Source organism: Mesoplodon mirus (assembly GCF_964341445.2).
Source record: "Mesoplodon mirus genome assembly, chromosome: X".
Taxonomy (NCBI): Eukaryota; Metazoa; Chordata; class Mammalia; order Artiodactyla; family Ziphiidae; genus Mesoplodon; species Mesoplodon mirus.
The window spans coordinates 64,833,667-64,854,642 of NC_138981.1; the positions used below are offsets into that span (position 1 = coordinate 64,833,667).

General features: G+C 37.1%; 1 protein-coding gene across 7 annotated transcripts in view; it reads right to left on the reverse strand.

Annotated features, from left to right (window-relative positions):
• The window catches only part of ATRX (ATRX chromatin remodeler), a 234,116-nt gene that overhangs the window by 201,962 nt on the left and 11,178 nt on the right, over nucleotides 1–20,976 (reverse strand). For 2 of the 7 annotated variants that reach the window (XM_082610809.1, XM_082610810.1), the window contains exon 2: nucleotides 12,024–12,082. The exons of the other annotated variants lie outside the window; for them this stretch is intronic. The gene's annotated coding sequence lies outside the window, so the exon portion shown is untranslated. The remainder of the gene's footprint in view (nucleotides 1–12,023; nucleotides 12,083–20,976) is intronic. 7 annotated transcript variants of the gene reach the window in all.

Sequence of the window (20,976 nt, forward strand, 5' to 3'; positions counted from 1 at the left end):
AAACACGAAGATGGAAAAAAGGACAACAAAATCATAAAATGTGGGGAAGGAGAATAAGAAAATGCAGCTCCTTTTGTCCATTTTTTAAGAATGCGTTTGAGCCTATATGTCTAAAGCAAGTAGACATAGGAAGGGGTTAAGATACTTGAAAAACAGAACAAACACAAATCAAAAACACACAATACATTCACAGAAACCAAAAAGAAGAGCACACAAGCATAAAATAAAAGGAAGTCATCAAACCACAAAAAGAAAAAGAGAGGATCAGGGAAGAAACAAAGAATCAACTGGAAAACAAGGTTTAATAGGGCAATACATACATATGTATCAATAATTACCTTAAATGTCAATGCTCCGATCAAAAGACATAGAGCAGCAGACTGGATAAAGAAAGAAGAGCCTACAATATGCTGCCTACAAGAGACCCACCTTATGGCAAAGGACACACGTAGACTGAAAGTGAGGGGATGGAAAAAGATATTTCATGGAAATGGAAATGAAAAGAAAGTGAAAGGTGCAATACTCATATCAGATAAAATAGAGTTTAAAGCAAAGGCTGTAAAGAAAGATAAAGATGGACACTATATAACGATAAAAGGATCAATACAAGAGGAGGATTTTACACTCATCAACATATATGCACCTAATATAGGAGCACCCAAATACATAAAACAAATACTAGCAGACATCAAGGGAGAAATTGATGGGAATACAATAATGGTAGGAGACTTTAACACCCCACTCATATCGATGGACAGATGATCTTCTAGACAGAAAATCAATAAGGCAACAGAGATCCTAAATGACACAATAGAACAGTTAGACTTAATTGACATTTTCAGTACATTACATCCTAAAAAAAAAAAAAAGACAGAATACACACTCTTTTCAAGTGTACATGAACATTCTCTAGGATTGACCACATGCTACGGCACAAAACTAACCTCAACAAATTTAAGACTACAGAAATTATTTCAAGCAACTTCTCTGACCACAAAGGCATGAAAGTAGAAATCAACCAAAGGAAAAGAAATGGGAAGTTTATAGTGATACAAGCCTTCCTCAAAAAACAAGAAAAATAAGGTGTTTTTGTGACATAATAAATTCACTGCATTACTACTAAGTGCATGTGTTTTTTTTAGGTTTAAAATTAGCATAGGGCAGCTCAGTAACAAAAAAACAAACAATCCAATCCAAAAATGGGCAGAAGACCTAAATAGACATTTCTCAAAAGAAGATATACAGACTGCCAACAAACACATGAAAGAATGCTCAACATCATTAATCATTAGAGAAATGCAAATCAAAACTACAACGAGATATCATCTCACACCAGTCAGAATGGCCATCATCAAAAAATCTAGAAACAGGGCCTCCCTGGTGGCGCAGTGGTTGAGAGTCCGCCTGCCGATGCAGGGGATACGGGTTCGTGCCCCGGTCTGGGAGGATCCCATATGCCGCGGAGCGGCTGGGCCCGTGAGCCATGGCCGCTGGGCCTGCGCGTCCGGAGCCTGTGCTCTGCAACGGGAGAGGCCACAACAGTGAGAGGCCCGCATACCGCAAAAAAAAAAAAAAAAAAAAAAATCTAGAAACAATAAATGCTGGAGAGGGTGTGGAGAAAAGGGAACACTCTTTCACTGCTGGTGGGAATGTGAATTAGTACAGCCACTATGGAGAACAGTATGGAGGTTCCTTAAAAAACTAAAAATACAACTACCATATGACCCAGCAATCCCACTACTGGGCATATACCCTGAGAAAACCATAATTCAAAAAAACTCATGTACCACAAGGTTCACTGCAGCATTATTTACAATAGCCAGGACATGGAAGCAACCTAAGTGTCCATCAACAGATGAATGGATAAAGAAGATGTGGCACATATATACAATGGAATATTACTCAGCCATAAAAAGAAACAAAATTGAGCTATTTGTAATGAGGTGGATAGACCTAGAGTCTGTCATACAGAGTGAAGTAAGTCAGAAAGAGAAAGACAAATACCATATGCTAACACATATATATGGAATAAAAAAAAATGTCATGAAGAACCTAAGGGTAAAACAGGAATAAAGACACAGACCTACTTGAGAATGGACTTGAGGATATGGGGAGGGGGAAGGGTAAGCTGTGACAAAGCGAAAGAGAGGCATGGACATATATACAGTACCAAACGTAAGGTAGATAGATAGTGGGAAGCAGCCGCAGAGCACAGGGAGATCAGCTCAGTGCTTTGTGAACGCCTGGAGGGGTGGGATGGGGAGGGTGGGAGGGAGGGAGATGCAGGAGGGAAGGGATGTGGGAACAGATGTATATGTATGACTGATTCACTTTGTTATAAAGCAAAAACTAATAAAAAATTTTAAAAAAAGAAAATCAACAAACAGAAAAAAAAATACAAACACATGGAGGCTAAACAATACACTACTTAATAACGAAGTGATCACTGAAGAAATTAAAGAGGAAATTAAAAAATACCTAGAAACCACTGACAATTGAGGAACGATGACCCAAAACCTATGGGACGCAGCAAAAGCAGTTCTAAGAGGGAAGTTTATAGCAATACAATCCCACCTTAAGAAACAGGAAACATCTCGAGTAAACAACCTGACCCTGCACCTAAAGCAATTAGAGAAAGAAGAACAAAAAACCCCCAAAGTTAGCAGAAGGAAAGAAATCATAAAGATCAGATCAGAAATAAATGAAAAAGAAATGAAGGAAACGATAGCAAAGATCAATAAAACTAAAAGCTGGTTCTTTGAGAAGATAAACAAAATTGATAAACCATTAGCCGGACTCATCAAGAAAAAAAGGGACAAGACTCAAATCAATAGAATTAGAAATGAAAAAGGAGAAGTAACAACTGACACTGCAGAAATACAAAGGATCATGAGAGATTACTACAAGAAACTCTATGCCAATAAAATGGACAACCTGGAAGAAATGGACAAATTCTTAGAAATGCACAACCTGCCACGACTGAATCAGGAAGAAATAGAAAATATGAATAGACCAATCACAAGGACTGAAATTGAAACTGTGATTAAAAATCTTCCAACAGGGCTTCCCTGGTGGCGCAGTGGTTGAGAGTCCGCCTGCCGATGCAGGGGACATAGGTTCGTGCCCTGGTCCGGGAAGATCCCACATGCCGCGGAGGGGCTGGGCCCGTGAGCCATGGCCACTGAGCCTGCGCATCCGGACCCTGTGCTCCGCAACGGGAGAAGCCACAACAGTGAGAGGCCCGCATTCCAAAAAAAAAAAAAAATCTTCCAACAAACAAAAGCCCAGGACAAGCTGGCTTCACAGGCGAATTCTATCAAACATTTAGAGAAGAGCTAACACCTATCCTTCTCAAACTCTTCCAAAATATAGCAGAGGGTGGAGCACTCCCAAACTCATTCTACGAGGCCACCATCCCCCTGATACCAAAACCAGACAAGGATGTCACAAAGAAAGAAAACTACAGGCCAATATCACTGATGAACATAGATGCAAAAATCCTCAACAAAATACTAGCAAACAGAATCCAACAGCACATTAAAAGGATCATACACCATGATCAAGTGGGGTTTATTCCAGGAATGCAAGGATTCTTCAATATACGCAAATCAATAAATGTGATACACCATATTAACAAATTGAAGAAGAAAAACCATATGATCATCTCAATAGATGCAGAGAAAGCTTTCGACAAAATTCAACACCCATTTATGATAAAAACCCTGCAGAAAGTAGGCATAAAGGGAACTTTCCTCGACATAATAAAGGCCATATATGACAAACCCACAGCCAACATTGTCCTCAATGGTGAAAAACTGAAACCATTTCCACTAAGATCAGGAACAAGACAAGGCTGCCCACTCTCACCACTCTTATTCAACTTAGTTTTGGAAGTTTTAGCCACAGCAATCAGAGAAGAAAAGGAAATAAAAGGAATCCAAATTGGAAAAGAAGAAGTAAAGCTGTCACTGTTTGCAGATGACATGATACTATACATAGAGAATCCTAAAGATGCTACCAGAAAACTACTAGAGCTAATCAATGAATTTGGTAAAGTAGCAGGATACAAAATTAAGGCACAGAAATCTCTGGCATTCCTGTACACTAATGATGAAAAATCTGAAAGTGAAATAAAGAAAACACTCCCATTTACCACTGCAACAAAAAGAATAAAATATCTAGGAATAAACCTACCTAAGGAGACAAAAGACCTGTATGCAGAAAATTATAAGACACTGATGAAAGAAATTAAAGATGATACAAATAGATGGAGAGATATACCATGCTCCTGGATTGGAAGAATCAATACTGTGAAAATGACTCTACTACACAAAGCAATCTACAGATTCAATGCAATCCCTATCAAACTACCACTGACATTTTTCACAGAACTAGAACAAAACATTTCACAATTTGTTTGGAAATGCAAAAGACCCCGAATAGCCAAAGCAATCTTGAGAACGAAAAACGGAGCTGGAGGAATTAGGCTCCCTGACTTCAGACTATACTACAAAGCTACAGTAATCAAGGCAGTGTGGTACCGGCACAAAAACAGAAATATAGATCAATGGAACAGGATAGAAAGCCCAGAGATAAACCCACCCACATATGGTCACCTTATCTTTGATAAAGGAGGCAGGAATGTACAGTGGAGAAAGGACAGCCTCTTCAATAAGTGGTGCTGGGAAAACTGGACAGGGACATGTAAAAGTATGAGATTAGATCACTCCCTAACACCATACACAAAAATAAGCTCAAAATGGATTAAAGACCTAAATGTAAGGCCAGAAACTATCAAACTCTTAGAGGAAAACATAGGCAGAACACTCTATGACATAAATCACAGCAAGATCCTTTTGGATCCACCTCCTAGAGAAATGGAAATAAAAACAAAGATATACAAATGGGACCTAATGAAACTTCAAAGCTTTTGCACAGCAAAGGAAACCATAAACAAGACCAAAAGACAACCCTAAGAATGGGAGAAAATATTTGCAAATGAAGCAACGGACAAAGGATTAATCTCCAAAATTTATAAGCAGCTCATGCAGCTCAATAGCAAAAAAACAAACAACCCAATCCAAAAATGGGCAGAAGACTTAAACAGGCATTTCTCCAAAGAAGATATACAGACTGCCAACAAACACATGAAAGAATGCTCAACATCATTAATCATTAGAGAAATGCAAATCAAAACTACAGTGAGATATCATCTCACACTGGTCAGAATGGTCATCATCAAAAAATCTACAAACAATGAATGCTGGAGAGGGTGTGGAGAAAAGGGAATACTCTTGCACTGTTGGTGGGAATGCAAATTGATACAGCCACTATGGAGAACAGTATGGAGGTTCCTTAAAAACTACAAATAGAACTACCATATGACCCAGCAATCCCACTACTGGGCATATACCCTGGGAAAACCATAATTCAAAAAGGGACAGACATGTACCAAAATGTTCATTGCAGCTCTATTCACAATAGCCCAGAGATGGAAACAACCTAAGTGTCCATCATCGGATGAATGGATAAAGAAGATGTGGCACATATATACAATGGAATATTACTCAGCCATAAAAAGAAATGAAATTGAGCTATTTGTAATGAGGTGGATAGACCTAGAGTCTGTCATACAGAGTGAAGTAACTCAGAAAGAGAAAGACAAATACCGTATGCTAACACATATATATGGAATTTAAGAAAAAAAAATGTCATGAAGAACATAGGGGTAAAACAGGAATAAAGACACAGACCTACTTGAGAATGGACTTGAGGATATGGGGAGGGGGAAGGGTAAGCTGTGACAAAGCGAAGGAGAGGCATGGACATATATACAGTACCAAACGTAAGGTAGATAGATAGTGGGAAGCAGCCGCATAGCACAAGGAGATCAGCTCAGTGCTTTGTGACCGCCTGGAGGGGTGGGATAGGGAGGGTGGGAGGGAGGGAGATGCAAGAGGGAAGGGATGTGGGAACAGATGTATATATATGACTGATTCACTTTGTTATAAAGCAGAAACTAATAAAAAAATTAGAAAAAAAATGATGTTAAAAAAAAAAAAAAAAAAACAAAGGCAGGGACTTCCCTGGTGGTCCAGTGGTTGAGGCTTCACCTTTCAATGCAGTGGGTGTGGATTTGATCCCTGGTCCTCCCAGCCAAAAACCAAAACATAAATCAGAAGCAATATTGTAACAAATTCAATAAAGACTTTAAAAAAAAAAAGGCAAAGGGTCTTCCGTCGTGTTCCAGTGGTTAAGAATCCGCCTTCCAATGCAGGGGACGTGGGTTCGATCCGTGGTCGGGAAACTAAGATTCCACATGCCATGGGGCAACTAAGCCCCCACACTGCAACTACTGAGCCCATGCGCCTCAACTAGAGAGTCCACGCGCCGCAACTAGAGAGAAGCCCGCACACTGTAACTAGAGAGAAGCCCGCGTGCTGTAACGGAAGATCCCACGTGCCACAACAAAGATCCTGCAACTAAGACCTGACACAGCCTAAAATAAAATAAATAAATAAAATAAAATAAATATTTTTTAAAAGACAAGAAAGGAGAACATAAAAAACAAACAAGTACAATGAACAGAAAAGTTACAAACATGGTAGATATTAAACCAACTATATCAAAATTCACTTAAAATGTGAATGATCTAAATACACCAACTAAGAGAGTGTGTCAAAGTGTGAGGTGGATACAGTCAGATGTCAGAGAGGACTAAAACCAAGACCCAAATATATGTTGTCTACAAGAAATCCACTTTAAATATAAAGACAATGATTATAAGTAAAGGGAAGCCAAGGGAAATGGGGAGTTGTTGTCTATAGGGTATATAGTTTGTGGGGTTCTTTCTTTTTAAATATTTATTTATTTATTTGGCTGTGCCAGGTCATAGTTGCAGCATGTAGGATCTAGTTCCCTGACCAGGGATCGAACCCGGGCCCCCTGCACTGGGAACGTGGAGTCTTAGCCACTGAACTACCAGGGAAGTCCCTAGAGTTTCAGTTTTCCAAGATGAAAAAGTTCTGGAGATTGGTTGCACAACAATGTAAAAATGTACTTAACATTACTGAAATGTACACTTTAAAAAGGTTTATGTTATGTGTATTTTATCACAATTTTTTTTAAAAAAGTAAAGGGATCTCTATTCAAGTCCTTTGTACACTTTCTAACTGAGTTGTCTTTTTGGTGCTAAGTTGCAAAACTTCTTTATATATTCTGGATATTAAATCCTTATCATATATATGATTTGCATACATTTTCTTCTATTTCTGTGGGTTGTCTTCACTCTCTTGATAGTGTCCTTTAACACACACATTTTTTATTTTAATGAAGTCTGTATTATCTATATTTTTCTTTTCTTGCCTGTGTTGTTTCTATCTTATTTAGAGACCACTGACAAATCCAAGGTCCTTATGTTTTCTCCTAAGAGTTTTATACTTTTAGCTCTGAAATTTAGGTATTTTTAGTTGTATGTGGTGTAAAGTATGGGTCCAACCTTCTTTCACATGTAGATATCCAATTGACACAGCACCATTTATTAAAGAGACTATCAATATGGTTACAGAGTTTTTTGTTGGGGATGATGAAAGAGTTTTGGGTACACATGGTGGTGACTGTTACATATTGTGAATGTACTTAATGCCACTGAACTGCACATTTACAAATGGTTAAAGTGATAAATATTATGTTATATATATTTTACCACAGTAAAAATAAACACAAGATACTACTTCATACCCAAAAGAATGGGTATAATTTAAAAGATGGTCAACAGGAGGTATTAGTGAGGATGTGGAAAAATTGGAACCCTCACACACTGCTGATGTGAACATAAAATAGCACACTTTACTATTTGTAAAACAACACAAAACTGAAAAACAGTTTTGACAGTTCCTCAAAAAGTTAAACATAGAGTTTCCATATGACCCAGAATTCCAAAAAGAAATGAAAATAAATGCCCACACCAAAATTTATACACAAATGCTCACAGCAGCAATGATTCATAATAACCAAAAAGTAGAAACAAACCAAATATCCATGAAATGAATGTATATTTTTCAGCAATAAAAAGGAGTAAAGTTCTGAGTCATCCTACAACATGGATGTTGTATCTTGAAAATATGCTAAATCAATGTAGCCAATCACAAAAGATCACATACTGTATGATTCCTTTTACAGGAAATGTTCAAAATATGCAAATCCATAGAGATAGAAAGTAAAATAGTGGTTGTCAGGATCTGAGGTAGGGATATGGGGGAAAATGAGGAGTAACCACTAATTGGTATAGGGTTTCTTGTTGGAGTGATGAATATTCCGTTGATGGCTGTACAGATTTGTGAGTATACTAAAACCACAAAATTGTACTCTTTAAATGGATAGACTGTGGTATGTGATTTACATCAATAAAGTTGTTAATTTTTAGAAAGTGACTTGGACATTAGCTGAGTTGTTCAGAGATCTTTTGACAGCAATTGCACTAGAATTTAGACCTTTCATACAATTTCTACCCTGAACAAGAGTTAGGGAAAAAACGGACTCAAACTAAAAGTTTTAACAAGATCTGAGGATATTACTTGAATATCTTTAGCTTTAAAAGCAGTGAATAGGAAGTAATCGATCTGCTATACTGCTTGAATTTTTTGGTTCAGCACCGATTATAAAACTATGGAATAGAAATAGAAATTAAAATAAATCTGTTATCTATATCTTTTTAAAACTCATCTGTCAAACTAGATAGCTACTTTGGTGCTTTGGAGGCAAGTAGCAGTGAACACTGATTGACGATATTAAAAATGAGGTAGAAAAAGCACAAGTTTCTTCTACCCAGTATCTCACCGTAGGATATCAAGCCTTTCATGAAGCTCTGCTTCTGAAAAATTCCACATTCAGTATTAAGAAAAAGAATCAAGTGTCCACACCTCATGTTCACAAAGAGCACAAGGTTTTACAATATGGTATTACAATTTCTGTTCTCTACAATAAGATTTTTCCAGCCTTCAACTCTACCTGAATCTTATTATTGTAATACTCTTTCTATTTAACATTAATTGTTTAACAGTAATTTTATAGTGGGACATAGGAAGGATCAATGTACCACACAGTCTGGTATAAAGCTTGTGCTGCAAATAAGGGAAGTTAAATGGTATCTACCCTCTAAATTCTTCAGAGATTCCTCTAGGTATCCTCTAAAAGACCTAGACTTTTTAAAGCCACATGCTTCTCTTGACCCTTGGGAAATGTTATTAACATCTTATACTTGAAGAATTTCTGGGAATACAACAAATTTTTGTTCATTTACAAAATGGAAAAAAGGGAGGGGAACAAAAAAATACTGAAACAGGAAATAACACTGGTATCTCTTTTACATCATCTCAAAAAATCATTCAGGCCTCTTAGCCATCTAAGGACATAAAAATTAAGTATATGAGATGACAGGGCATATCCAGCATGGGCACCATAGTGTAATCATCTTAGAAGATAAATTTTATTTTTCTGAAAACAGAATCTAAAATTTACCACAACAAACAAGTCACTACTAAAATGTAAGACCTTTCCTTTGAGTCCCAAAACAAGAAGATATATTAAAAGTTAGTCTTTCGTAAATAAGTATACTGAATACAAAGAGCCACTAAAAATCTCTTGAGTACCATTGAACATTTCTCTAAAAGCAAAAAGGAGGCAATCTCTTTTTTCACAAAAACTTGGATCTAACTTATTTGAGTTAAAAAGCAGAACAGTGGTTCTAAATTTTGTAGAAAACATCCCTTTATAGAAGTAAACGGAATAATCCAAAAGGAGTTAATCAGAAGCAAACAAATTATATAAACAATGCTTAGATATTAAAGTTATATGAAGATTAGCATGAATAAAGGACTCAACTAAGAAGAAACAAGAGAAAATCAGTAAGTTCTACATTCTGATAGATGAGTAGAAAATAACCAAACAAACCTGTTCAACATCAACTCTAATCCTCCTATCTCAAGACGACTAGCGCTCCTAGTCTGTGTGTACTCATCCTAACATTTGAGTATCTTGTGCTGTATGTGTAACCTAACTCTATGACAGTCTTACCATCCAAAACTACAAATCATTCCTTGTGCCTCTGGTTAAACTTCCTCATTCATTTCTTTCAGTTGATGGCTCCAATCCTGGAAATTTTAAACTAATACCAGCTATCAGAATGGTATTATCGTAAATAATAAATGGTAAATATCGTATCTTCTTTAACTATTAAATGATTTTCTTATCATTCCGCAAGACTAAATAAAAGAGATTCAGAAAAGGCTAAGTTTCTAATTTTCCAGTCCGACTTTAACATCTGAAAGTCATATCAATCTCTTTCTTTCAGTGGGCTGATGCCTCAGTGGAAACATGAGCCATAATCCAGAAGTTATAATATAAGCAAATCAGATATTTGTTAATTTAAGAGATATAACTTTGTTGAGATATAACTCTCTAATTGTTCAAGCTTTTTGGAAAATCCTTTAAAGCATCTGTAAAGCATTAAAATTTCAAAACAAAGGCAATTCAGGTCAGCTTCACAAATATCACTTACCTGAAAAACTTCCATTTAAACTCTTCCCAAACTGACCTAAGAGTTTTAACCATAAGTCAGTCAGATTTCACTTTTTATTCATGAGGAGTAAGATTCACTTATTCATTTTACAGTATTTACCAAATGCTGAATATATTGTGAGTACTTAGTATTGCAATAAAAAATAAATACATAATACCTGACCCTAAGGAACTCACAATCTAATGGTAAAAAAGGCTGTTAAGTATCCCAGGAATAATCTAGGGAAGAAAGGGGAACCATCCTTATAACTGTGAATTTCCTAATGCTTTTAAATCTCTCATACATGTAATTTTTTTCATCTAATTTTTATACAGCTTCCTTTAGGGTTAAAACTCTTAACCTTATTTCCAACACCCACTAACCTCCATTTTAAAAAGCAAAGTTTGCTAGAGAATCAGGAATCTCCTGAAGAATACCTTGGGAAAGCAAACACTGAACCACGGATATTCCCTGTACTAAAAGAGAAAGGTGTAATGGTTTTATACAGAATCAAGTGAAAATAAAAATCAGTTGAGGATGATAAATATGCATAAATATTTGAAAAACTTAGATTTATTCCATTCGAGGCACATCTATCTAAATTCAATATATTCTATTCACTTTAACACAAAAATTAATAAGTGCAAGTATTATATCACTATCTTTATTTTCTAACAAAAGCATACTAAGTTCCCTCAAAAAAAGAAATCTTTGGAAAGTTTTTATCGGGATGAAGTACATTTTAGCTCAAAGGGAATGAGTTTAGATTTAAATAGGTTAAAAAACAAACTATCCTCAGATGAAGCAGAAATGCAGTTTTACTTTGCCCATTGTAAGAAAATCTATTTTCCTCTAGAACTTGAATCAGAGTGAATCTATATCCCTATACATTGTAATGCAAAGAGTACTGAAACCCAATTTAAATAAGATTCTCATTTCTCTTTTGGTAAAGAGCAAAGGGGAGAAAAACAAAATCTAGGTTTTCTGAGAGAAGACAAAGTCACATAATTCCTATACCTATAGCTAAGCATTCAGTGCTTTAAGGAAGCCCATTTACAAGCCATTGAGCTAATCATTTAATTTGTGGACCCCTACTCAATTTTGAGGGAGTTATAAAAAGCAAATCTCTCCAGATAAAAATAAAGCTTATGTCCCTAATCAATAAAAACGGAATCAGATAAAATCTGCAATGCAATCACTAGCTAAATGGAGTTTTGATAACTGCTGATTAAGGTCTGAGATAGTATTAACGTTTTTACAAGAGCAACAAAATCATCATTCCAAGGGCAAAAGATATATAAACAGATTAGATAATCTTTGAAAATACAGTGTTTGGTTTATCTTTAGAATGTAGTGAACTCAATGCTCCAGGTGATAGACACCTGAGGGAGAAGGTATGAAAAATCAGAATCAACTTATAAGTAACTTCTCTACTTTTTGATATGTACATCAGAGCTACTCATACCTCTTTTCATGAAATTGATACCTAATCAGTTCTGTCTCCAGCTATTAAGTGCATCCACTCTGAAAAATAGAAAAGGAGGAGATAAAGCAACTCAATTTTGTTAAGTGCTTACACTATGCTATACAGGTCATAAAGATTTTCATTTAGGTATTACTGTCTCCACTGCATAGATTAAAAAACAACACAAAAGTTGGGTAACTTTCCGAAGGTTACAAAGAGAACTGGATTTGAACCCAAATCTATCCGTACATGAGGTAATTCCAAATGAAAGCAAGTTGAGACCAGAGCTCAAACTGTCTGAATTTTATTCCAAAGGACTGGAGAATAATCCATTTTCCACTATTTCTTTTCCCCAAGGGTAGAACACATCAAATGCAAATGGACTTCTTACTGAAGTTAAATGACAATCCCTAATTCTTGGAAAACTTCCTGTAATACTGGAAAAACAACGGGTATAGAATAATATCGTTGGGTCCATTTGTATCTTAAGGAAAGCCTGATATTTAATATCTAGAATGGGAACAATTACAGCTCATTTACTCTCCCTTGCCTATAATAATATTCCAGATGTGGAAGTTTTAGCTGATTGTTGCTAAGGACTCCCTCCACATTCTCCTTCCCTAATAAGTCCACTATAGAAAGTGCAATATAAAGAAGAGTGTGAAGTACAAAATATAATGTCAGCTAAAATCCCATCATGCAGAGATAATCACAGGGGAAACTGTTAGCCCACATTTTCATTTTTTAAACAAAATCGAATGGTTACTTTACTGCTTTGCAACCTCTTCCCTCTGTTAATATACAGTGAATATTTTCCTGCATCATTATTTTCCTAAAACAATTTTTAATGGCAGTATAGTATTCCATCATGTAAAGATGCCAGAAGTTTTTTCTCAAGCTAACAGCACTTAAAGACAGATATGCTTTTGTTGCAGGAATTGCAGCTGCCTCATAATAGGATCTGTAGTATGGCTGCTAAATTTTAAAATCAATTTTTATTTATTCAGAACATAAATAGTGCAGAAAAAAAGGGCTATGTGCACTGACTATTACAAAAGAGTCACAAAGAGAAATAAACTGACACACTTAAAGAATTACCAATGCTTGTTTCAGCTGTTAAGTTATAGTTGTCTACAAAACCACATTGGCCAGGGTGAACAACTATAGAATAAGAAAATTCTCAAACTGCCACTAGAAGTGTAAATTAGTAAAACCATATGGAGATCAATTTGGCAATCATCAACAATAAAAAATAAAAATAAAATTGACCTCCTAAAGAAACTCCAGCATATGTGCAAAGGAGACACATTTAAGAATGTTCTAACACTTTTTAATAGCACCAAATTAGAAAAAATTCTAAATACCCACCAATGGTAGACAGATGAATTGTAGTATACACATTCAACTCAAAACTAATGAAATGAAAAGTGAGCATTCCAGATCAGTTTGTTCAATAGAGATATAATGTAAGCCACGAATATAATTTAAAATTTTTTGGAAGCAACATTTTGAAAAAAAGAAAAAGCAGGTGAAATTAATTTTAATCTTATTTAACCCAATATATCCAAATTATCATTTCAATATGTAATTAATATAATTAGTAAAAGATATTTTACATTTTTTTTTGTACTAAGTCTTTGAAATCCTCTGAGCAAATACACTTCCAGCACATCTTAATTCACACTGGCCACATTTCAGGTGCTCAACAGCCACAGATAGTTAATGGCTATTGTATTGAACAGTGAAGATCTAAAGTTACCTCAAAATCCCAAAAACAATACTGAACCGAAAAAGGAAGTTGCAAAATCATGTGTATTATATGGTATCACTTAAATAAACTTATAAAACTAAAAAACTTCTAAATTATGTCTCTGGGAACTTCCCTGGTGGTGCAGTGATTAAGAATCCGCCTGCCAATGCAGGGGACACAGGTTCTTGCCCTGGTCCGAGAAGATCCCACGTGCCGCAGAGCAATTAAGCCCGTGCACCACAACACAGGATCGAGCCCTGGTCCAGGAAGATTCCACATGCCACGGAGCAACTAAGCCCATGCGTCACAACTACTGAGCCTGCACTCTAGAGCCCCCAAGCCACAACTACTGGGCCCATGCACAGCAACTACTGAAGCCTGCGTGCCTAGAGCCCATGTTCTGCAACAAGAGAAGCCACCGCAATGAGAAGCCTGTGCACTACAACAAAGAGTAGCCCCCACTCGCCGCAACTAGAGAAAGCCTGCGCGCAGCAATGAAGACCCAACACAACCAAAAAAAATAAATTAAAAAAAATAAATAAGTAAATAAATAGTTGCCTATGTGCAGCAAATTCAAGTTTTGCTTTCTGGAACTTTTTCGCCAAATATTTTCAATCGAGTTTGGTTAAATCCACGGATGCAGAATCCAGTATATTTGGCATAGTTGAGCAGACTGAAATATCTGTCACGCCCATGCTCAAAACATTCAGGGGCTTCCCATGTTTATAAATAAAGATAAAGTGCAAATGCCTAAGCAAGAGAGACTTCCCTGGTGGTCCAGTGGGTAATACCCCATGCTCCCAATGCAGGGGATCCGGGTTAGATCCCTGGTCGGGGAACTAGATCCCCCATGAATGCCGCAACTAAGAGCCCACATGCTGCAACTAAACATGCCGCAGTGAACATCCCACGTGCCGCAACTAAGACCTGGCACAGCCAAAATAAATAAATACATATTAAAAAAAATCCTAAGCAAGAATTTGAAGGTCTCTGCAAAATAATTCACAGATGACTTTCCAATTTCATCTGACCACAACTCTAAGCTCAAAGAAAGTCTTCTTTCCTCTCTTCACCCACTGAATATTGTTTTACTTCTCTTTAAGAGCAACACATTCTGCTTATAGCTCCTTGTTTAAAACTCAAGAGTACTCCCTACTGGAGTGTAAACGCCTCAAAGGAGGAAACTTGTTTGAGTTCATCTCTTTTTCCCATGTAAGAAATAACAAATTGCCTTGAATAGAGGAATACTAAATGGTTATTAAGATAAAGATAATGCCTGCTCAGGGATTCCTTAAGAGAAAAGAGTGCTGATTTGTTGAGCATTTTTTAAAAGTCCTGAAGTTATTTAGTACCATCAAATATTTTCCCTTCTATCTCTAAATTGAAATATTCAATAAGCTGTGTCGGATGCTCTACAGGCAGCCTTCGAAAGAAATGTATTATTTCATATACTTAACAGTAACAGGTACAGTCACTGTAATATGAAACATTTACTCTAAGTTCTCTATCTTTAGGAGATACTCAGAAAACACAATGAAAATTCATAAATAGGGTGTTTTGATTTTGAATGTTGGGGGTATCTGAGGAAAGGGGAGAAGGAAAGAGGAAAGAAAAATAAGAGGTGGGCAAATTCTCCCTAACTCTACAGAAATTAACCAAGCCTAGCTTCAAAATCTCTAAAGTGGGCTGATAATATTAGTATTAAAAGTAAAACCATTTTTAAAATATAGTAGGGACTTTCCTGGTGGTCCAGTGGCTGAGTCCACCTTCCAATGCAGGGGACACGGATTCAAGCCCTGGTTGGGGAACTAAGAGCCCACATGCCACGGAGCAACTAAGCACAAGCGCTCTAGAGCCCGCGTGCTGCTACTGAGCCCATGTGCCCAGGAGCCCGCATGCCACAGTGAAGAGCCCGTGCACCACAATGAAAGATCCTGCATGCCACAACGAAGATCCCACATGCCACAACTAAAGACCCGACACAGCCAAATAAATAAATATTTTTACAAAATAATAAAAAAATAAAGTATAGTAAAAGCAAAGATGTGCCTCCTGATAAAATGTGCTCAGAAAGGCGTATCACTTCATACTATCCCTAGCAAAATACATAATCACAAGGAAACACCAGACAAACCCAAATTAACTGGCCTGTGTTCTTCAAAAAGTGGAAGGGTAAAAAAAAGACACAGTGAACTGCTCCAGATTAAAGAAGATTAAACAGACGTGAAAATAAAACGCAATGAGTGTTCCAGAACTGGATCCTGGACCAGAAAAAATGATATTTTAGTCTTTCACTATGAAGGACATTATGAATCAATTGGCAAAATGTAAATAAGGTCTGTAGATTAGAAACTACTGTATCAAGATTAATTTCTAAATTTGCTAACTATATTGACGTTATATAAGACAATATTCCCATTTTGGGGAAACTTTTTTTTCTTTTTGGCTGCGTTGGGTCTTCGTTGCTGCGCGGGCTTCCTCTAGTTCAGACGAGCAGTGTCTACTTTGTTGTGGTGCACACGCTTCAGTGGTTTCTCTTGTTGCAGAGCACGTGCTCTAGGCGCATGGGCTTCAGTAGTTGTGGCGCAAACGCGTATTAGTTGCTCCACGGCATGTGGGATCTTCCCGAACCACGGCTTGAACCCACGTTCCCTGCACTCTCAGTCAGACTCGTAACCACCACCCCACCAAGGGAGGTTCCTGGGGAAACTTTTAATTTTGAAATATAGTAAAAAGGAGATATTTGGGGGGGGGGCACAGCACACGCAGCATGGGGGATCTTATTTCCCAGACCAGGGATCTAACCCCCTCCTGCTGCAGTGGAAGTGCAGAGTCTTAACCACTGGAATGCCAGGGAAGTCCCAGGAGATGATTATTCTTTATCTCCCGAAAGGTAGGATCAGGTTCACCTCCTGAGGTTACAGTTATAAAAAACATTCACAAAAATCAATCAATAAAATAGTACATGAGATGAATGAGACATTGACTAGACATTTAAGGAAGTAACTTCGATCTGTGGAGAGACATTTTTTAACATCTTTATTGGAGTATAATTGCTTTACAATGGTGTGTTAGTTTCTGCACTATAACAAAGTGAATCAGCTATACATAGACATATATCCCCATATCTCATCCCTCTTGCGTCTCCCTCCCTCCCACACTCCCTATCCCACCCCTCTAGGAGGTCACAAAGCACCAAGCTGATTTCCCTGTGCTATGCGGCAGCTTCCCACTAGCTATCAATTTTACATTTGGTAGTGTATATATGCCCATGCCACTCTCTCACTTTCTCCCAGCTTACCCTTCCCCCTCCCCATGTCCTCAAGTCCATTCTCTAGTATGTCTGCACCTCTATTCCCATCCTCCCCCTAGGTGCTTCATAACTGTTTTTTTTTTAGCTTCCATATATATGTGTTACCATACGGTATTTGGTTTTCTCTTTCTGACTTACTTCACTCTGTGTGACAGAATCTAGGTCCATCCACCTCACTACAAATAACTCAATTTCGTTTCTTTTTATGGCTGAGTAATATTCCATTGTATATATGTGCCACATCTTCTTTATCCATTCATCTGTCAATGGACACTTAGGTTGCTTCCATGTCCTGGCTATTGTAAACAGAGCTGCAATGAACATTGTGGTACATGACTCTTTTTGAATTATGGTTTTCTCAGAGTATATGCCCAGTAGTGGGACTGCTGGATCGTTTGGTAGTTCTATTTTTAGTTTTTTATGGAACCTCCATACTGTTCTCCATAGTGGCTGTATCAATTTACATTCCCACCAATAGTGCAAGAGTGTTCTGTTTTCTCCGCACCCTCTCCAGCATTTACTCTTTGTAGAATTTTCGATGATGGCCATTCTGACTGGTGTGAGATGATACCTCATTGTAGTTTTGATCAGCAATTCTCTAATGATTAGTGATGCTGAGCAGCTTTTCATGTGTTTGCTTGCAATCTGTATATCTTCTTTGGAGAAATGTCTATTTAGGTCTTTTGCCCATTTTTGGAGCACAGTTTGTTTTTTTGATATTGAGCTGCATGAGCTGCTTGTAAATTTTTCAGATTAATCCGTTGTCAGTTGCTTCACTTGCAAATATTATTTTCCCATTCTGAGGGTTGTCTTTTCGTCTTGTTTATGGTTTCCTTTGCTGTGCAAAAGCTTTGAAGTTTAATGAAGTCCCATTTGTTTATTTTTATTTCCATTCCTCTAGGAAGTGGGTCAAAAAGGATCTTGTTGTGATTTATGTCACAGAGTGTTCTGCCTATGTTTTCCTCTAAGACTTTGATAGTGTCTGCCCTTACATTTAGGTCTTTAATCCATTTTGAGTTTATTTTTGTGTATGGAGTTATGGAGTGTTCTGATTTCATTCTTTTTTTTTTTTTTTTTTGGTACGCGGGCCTCTCACTGTTGTGGCCTCTCCCGTTGCGGAGCACAGGCTCCAGATGCGCAGGCTCAGCGGCCATGGCTCATGGGCCCAGCCACTCCGCGGCATGTGGGATCTTCCCGGACCGGGGCATGAACCCGTATCCTCTGCATCGGCAGGAGGACTCTCAACCACTGCGCCACCAGGGAAGCCCCTGATTTCATTCTTTTACACGTTGCTGTCCAGTTTTCCGAGCACCACTTACTGAAGAGGCTGTCTTTTCTCCACTGTATATTCTTGCCTCCTTTATTAAAAATAAGGTGAACATATGTGCATGGGTTTATCTCTGGGCTTTCTATCCTGTTCCATTGATCTGTATCTCTGTTTTTGTGTCAGTACTCATACTGTCTTGATTACTGTAGCTTTGTAGTATAGTCTGAAGTCAGGGAGCCTGATTCCTCCAGCTCCATTTTTCGTTCTCAAGATTGCTTTGGCTATTCAGGGTCTTTTGTGTTTCCATACAAATTGTGAAATGTTTTGTTCTAGTTCTGTGAAAAATGCCAGTGGTAGTTTGATAGGGATTGCATTGAATCTGTAGATTGCTTTGGGTAGTAGAGTCACTTTCACAATGTTGATTCTTCCAGTCCAAGAACATGGTATATCTCTCCATCTATTTGTATCATCTTTAATTTCTTTCATCAGTGTCTTATAGTTTTCTGCTTACATGTCTTTTGTCTCCTTAGGTAGGTTTATTCCTAGGTATTTTACTCTTTTTTTTCCAATGGTAAATGGGAGTGTTCCCTTAATTTCCTAATTTCTCTTTCAGATTTTTCATCATTAGTGTATAGGAATGCAAGAGATTTATGTGCATTAATTTTGTATCTTGCTACTTTACCAAATTCATTGATTAGCACTAGTACTTTTCTAGTAAGCATCTTTAGGATTCTATATGTATAGTATCATGTCATCTGCAAACAGTGACAGCTTTACTTCTTCTTTACCGATTTGGATGCCTTTTATTTCTTTTTCTTTGATTGCTGTGGCTAAAACTTCCAAAACAATGTTGAATAGTAGTGGTGAGAGTGAGCAACCTTGTCCTGTTCCTGATCTTAGTGGACATGGTTTCAGTTCTTCACCACTGAGGATGATGTTAGCTGTGGGTTTTTCATATATGGGTTTATTATGTTGAGATAAGGTCCTTCTATGCCTACTTTCTGGAGGGTTTTTATCATAAATGGGTGTTGAATTTTGTCGAAAGCTTTTTCTGCATCTACTGAGATGATCATATGGTTTTTATTCTTCAATTTGTTAATAAGTGTATCACATTGATTGATTTGCATATATTGAAAACTCCTTGCATTCCTGGGATAAACCTCACTTGATCATGTTGTATGATCCTTTTAATGAGCTGTTCAATTCTGTTTGCTAGTATTCTGTTGAGGATTTTTGTATCTATGTTCATCAGTGTTATTGGCCTGTAGTTTTCTTTCTTTGTGATATCTTTGTCTGCACAGGGGGATGGTGGCCTCGTAGATTGAGTTTGGGAGTGTTCCTCCCTCTGCTGTATTTTGGAAGAGCTTGAGAAAGATAGGTGTGAGCTCTTCTCTAAAAGTCGGCTAGAATTTGCCTGTGAAGCCATCTGGTCCTGGGCTTTTGTTTGTTGGAAGATTTTTAATCACAGTTTCAATTTCAGTGCCTGTGACTGGTCTGTTTATATTTTCTATTTCTTGCTGGTTCAGTGTCAGAAGGTTGTGCTTTCCTAAGAATGTGTCCATTTCTTCCAGGTTGTCCATTTTATTGGCATAGAGTTGCTTGTAGTTATCTCTCACGATCCTTTGTATTTCTGCAGTGTCAGTTGTTACTTCTCCTTTTTCATTTCTAATTCTATTCAACTGAGTCTTCTTTCTTTTTTTCTTGATGAGTCTGGCTAATGGTTTATCATTTTGTTTCTCTTCTCAAAGAATCAGCTTTTAGTTCTACTGATCTTTGCTATTGTTTCCTTCATTTCTTTTTCATTTATTTCTGATCTGATCTTTATGATGTCTTTCCTTCTGCTAACTTTGGGGTTTTTTTGTTCTCTTTCTCTAATTGCTTTAGGTGTAAGGTCAGGTTGTTCACTTAATATGTTTCTTTTTTCTTAAGGTAGGACCGTACTGCTATAAACTTCCCTCTTAGGACAGCATTTGCTGCATCCCATAGGTTTTAGGTCATCCTGTTTTCATTGTTATTTGTTTCTAGGTATTCTTTGATTTCCTCTTTGATTTTTTCTGTGATCTCTTGGTTATTAGTTAGTGTGTTGTTTAGCCTCCATGTGTTTGTATTTTTTACAGACTTTTTCCTGTAATTGATATCTAGCCTCATAGTGCTGTGGTTGGAAAAGATATTTGACACGATTTCAATTTTCTTCAATTTACCAAAGCTTGTTTTGTGACCCAAGATATGATCTATCCTGAAGAATGTTCCATGAGCACTTAAGAAAGTGTATTCTGTTGTTTTTGATTGGAATGTCCTATAAATATCAATTAAGTCCATCTTGTTTCATTTATCATTTAAAGCTTGTGCTTCCTTATTTATATTCATTTTGGATGATCTGTCCATTGGTGAAAGTGGGATGTTAAAGTCCCCTACTATGATTGTTACTGTCGATTTCCCCTTTATGGCTGTTAGCATTTGCCTTATTCATTTAGATGCTCCTATGTTGGGTGCATAAATATTTACAATTGTTATATCTTCTTCTTGGATTGATCCCTTGATCATTATGTAGTGTCCTTCTTTGTCTCTTCTAATAGTCTTTATTTTAAAGTCTACTTTGTCTGATATGAGAATTGCTACTCCA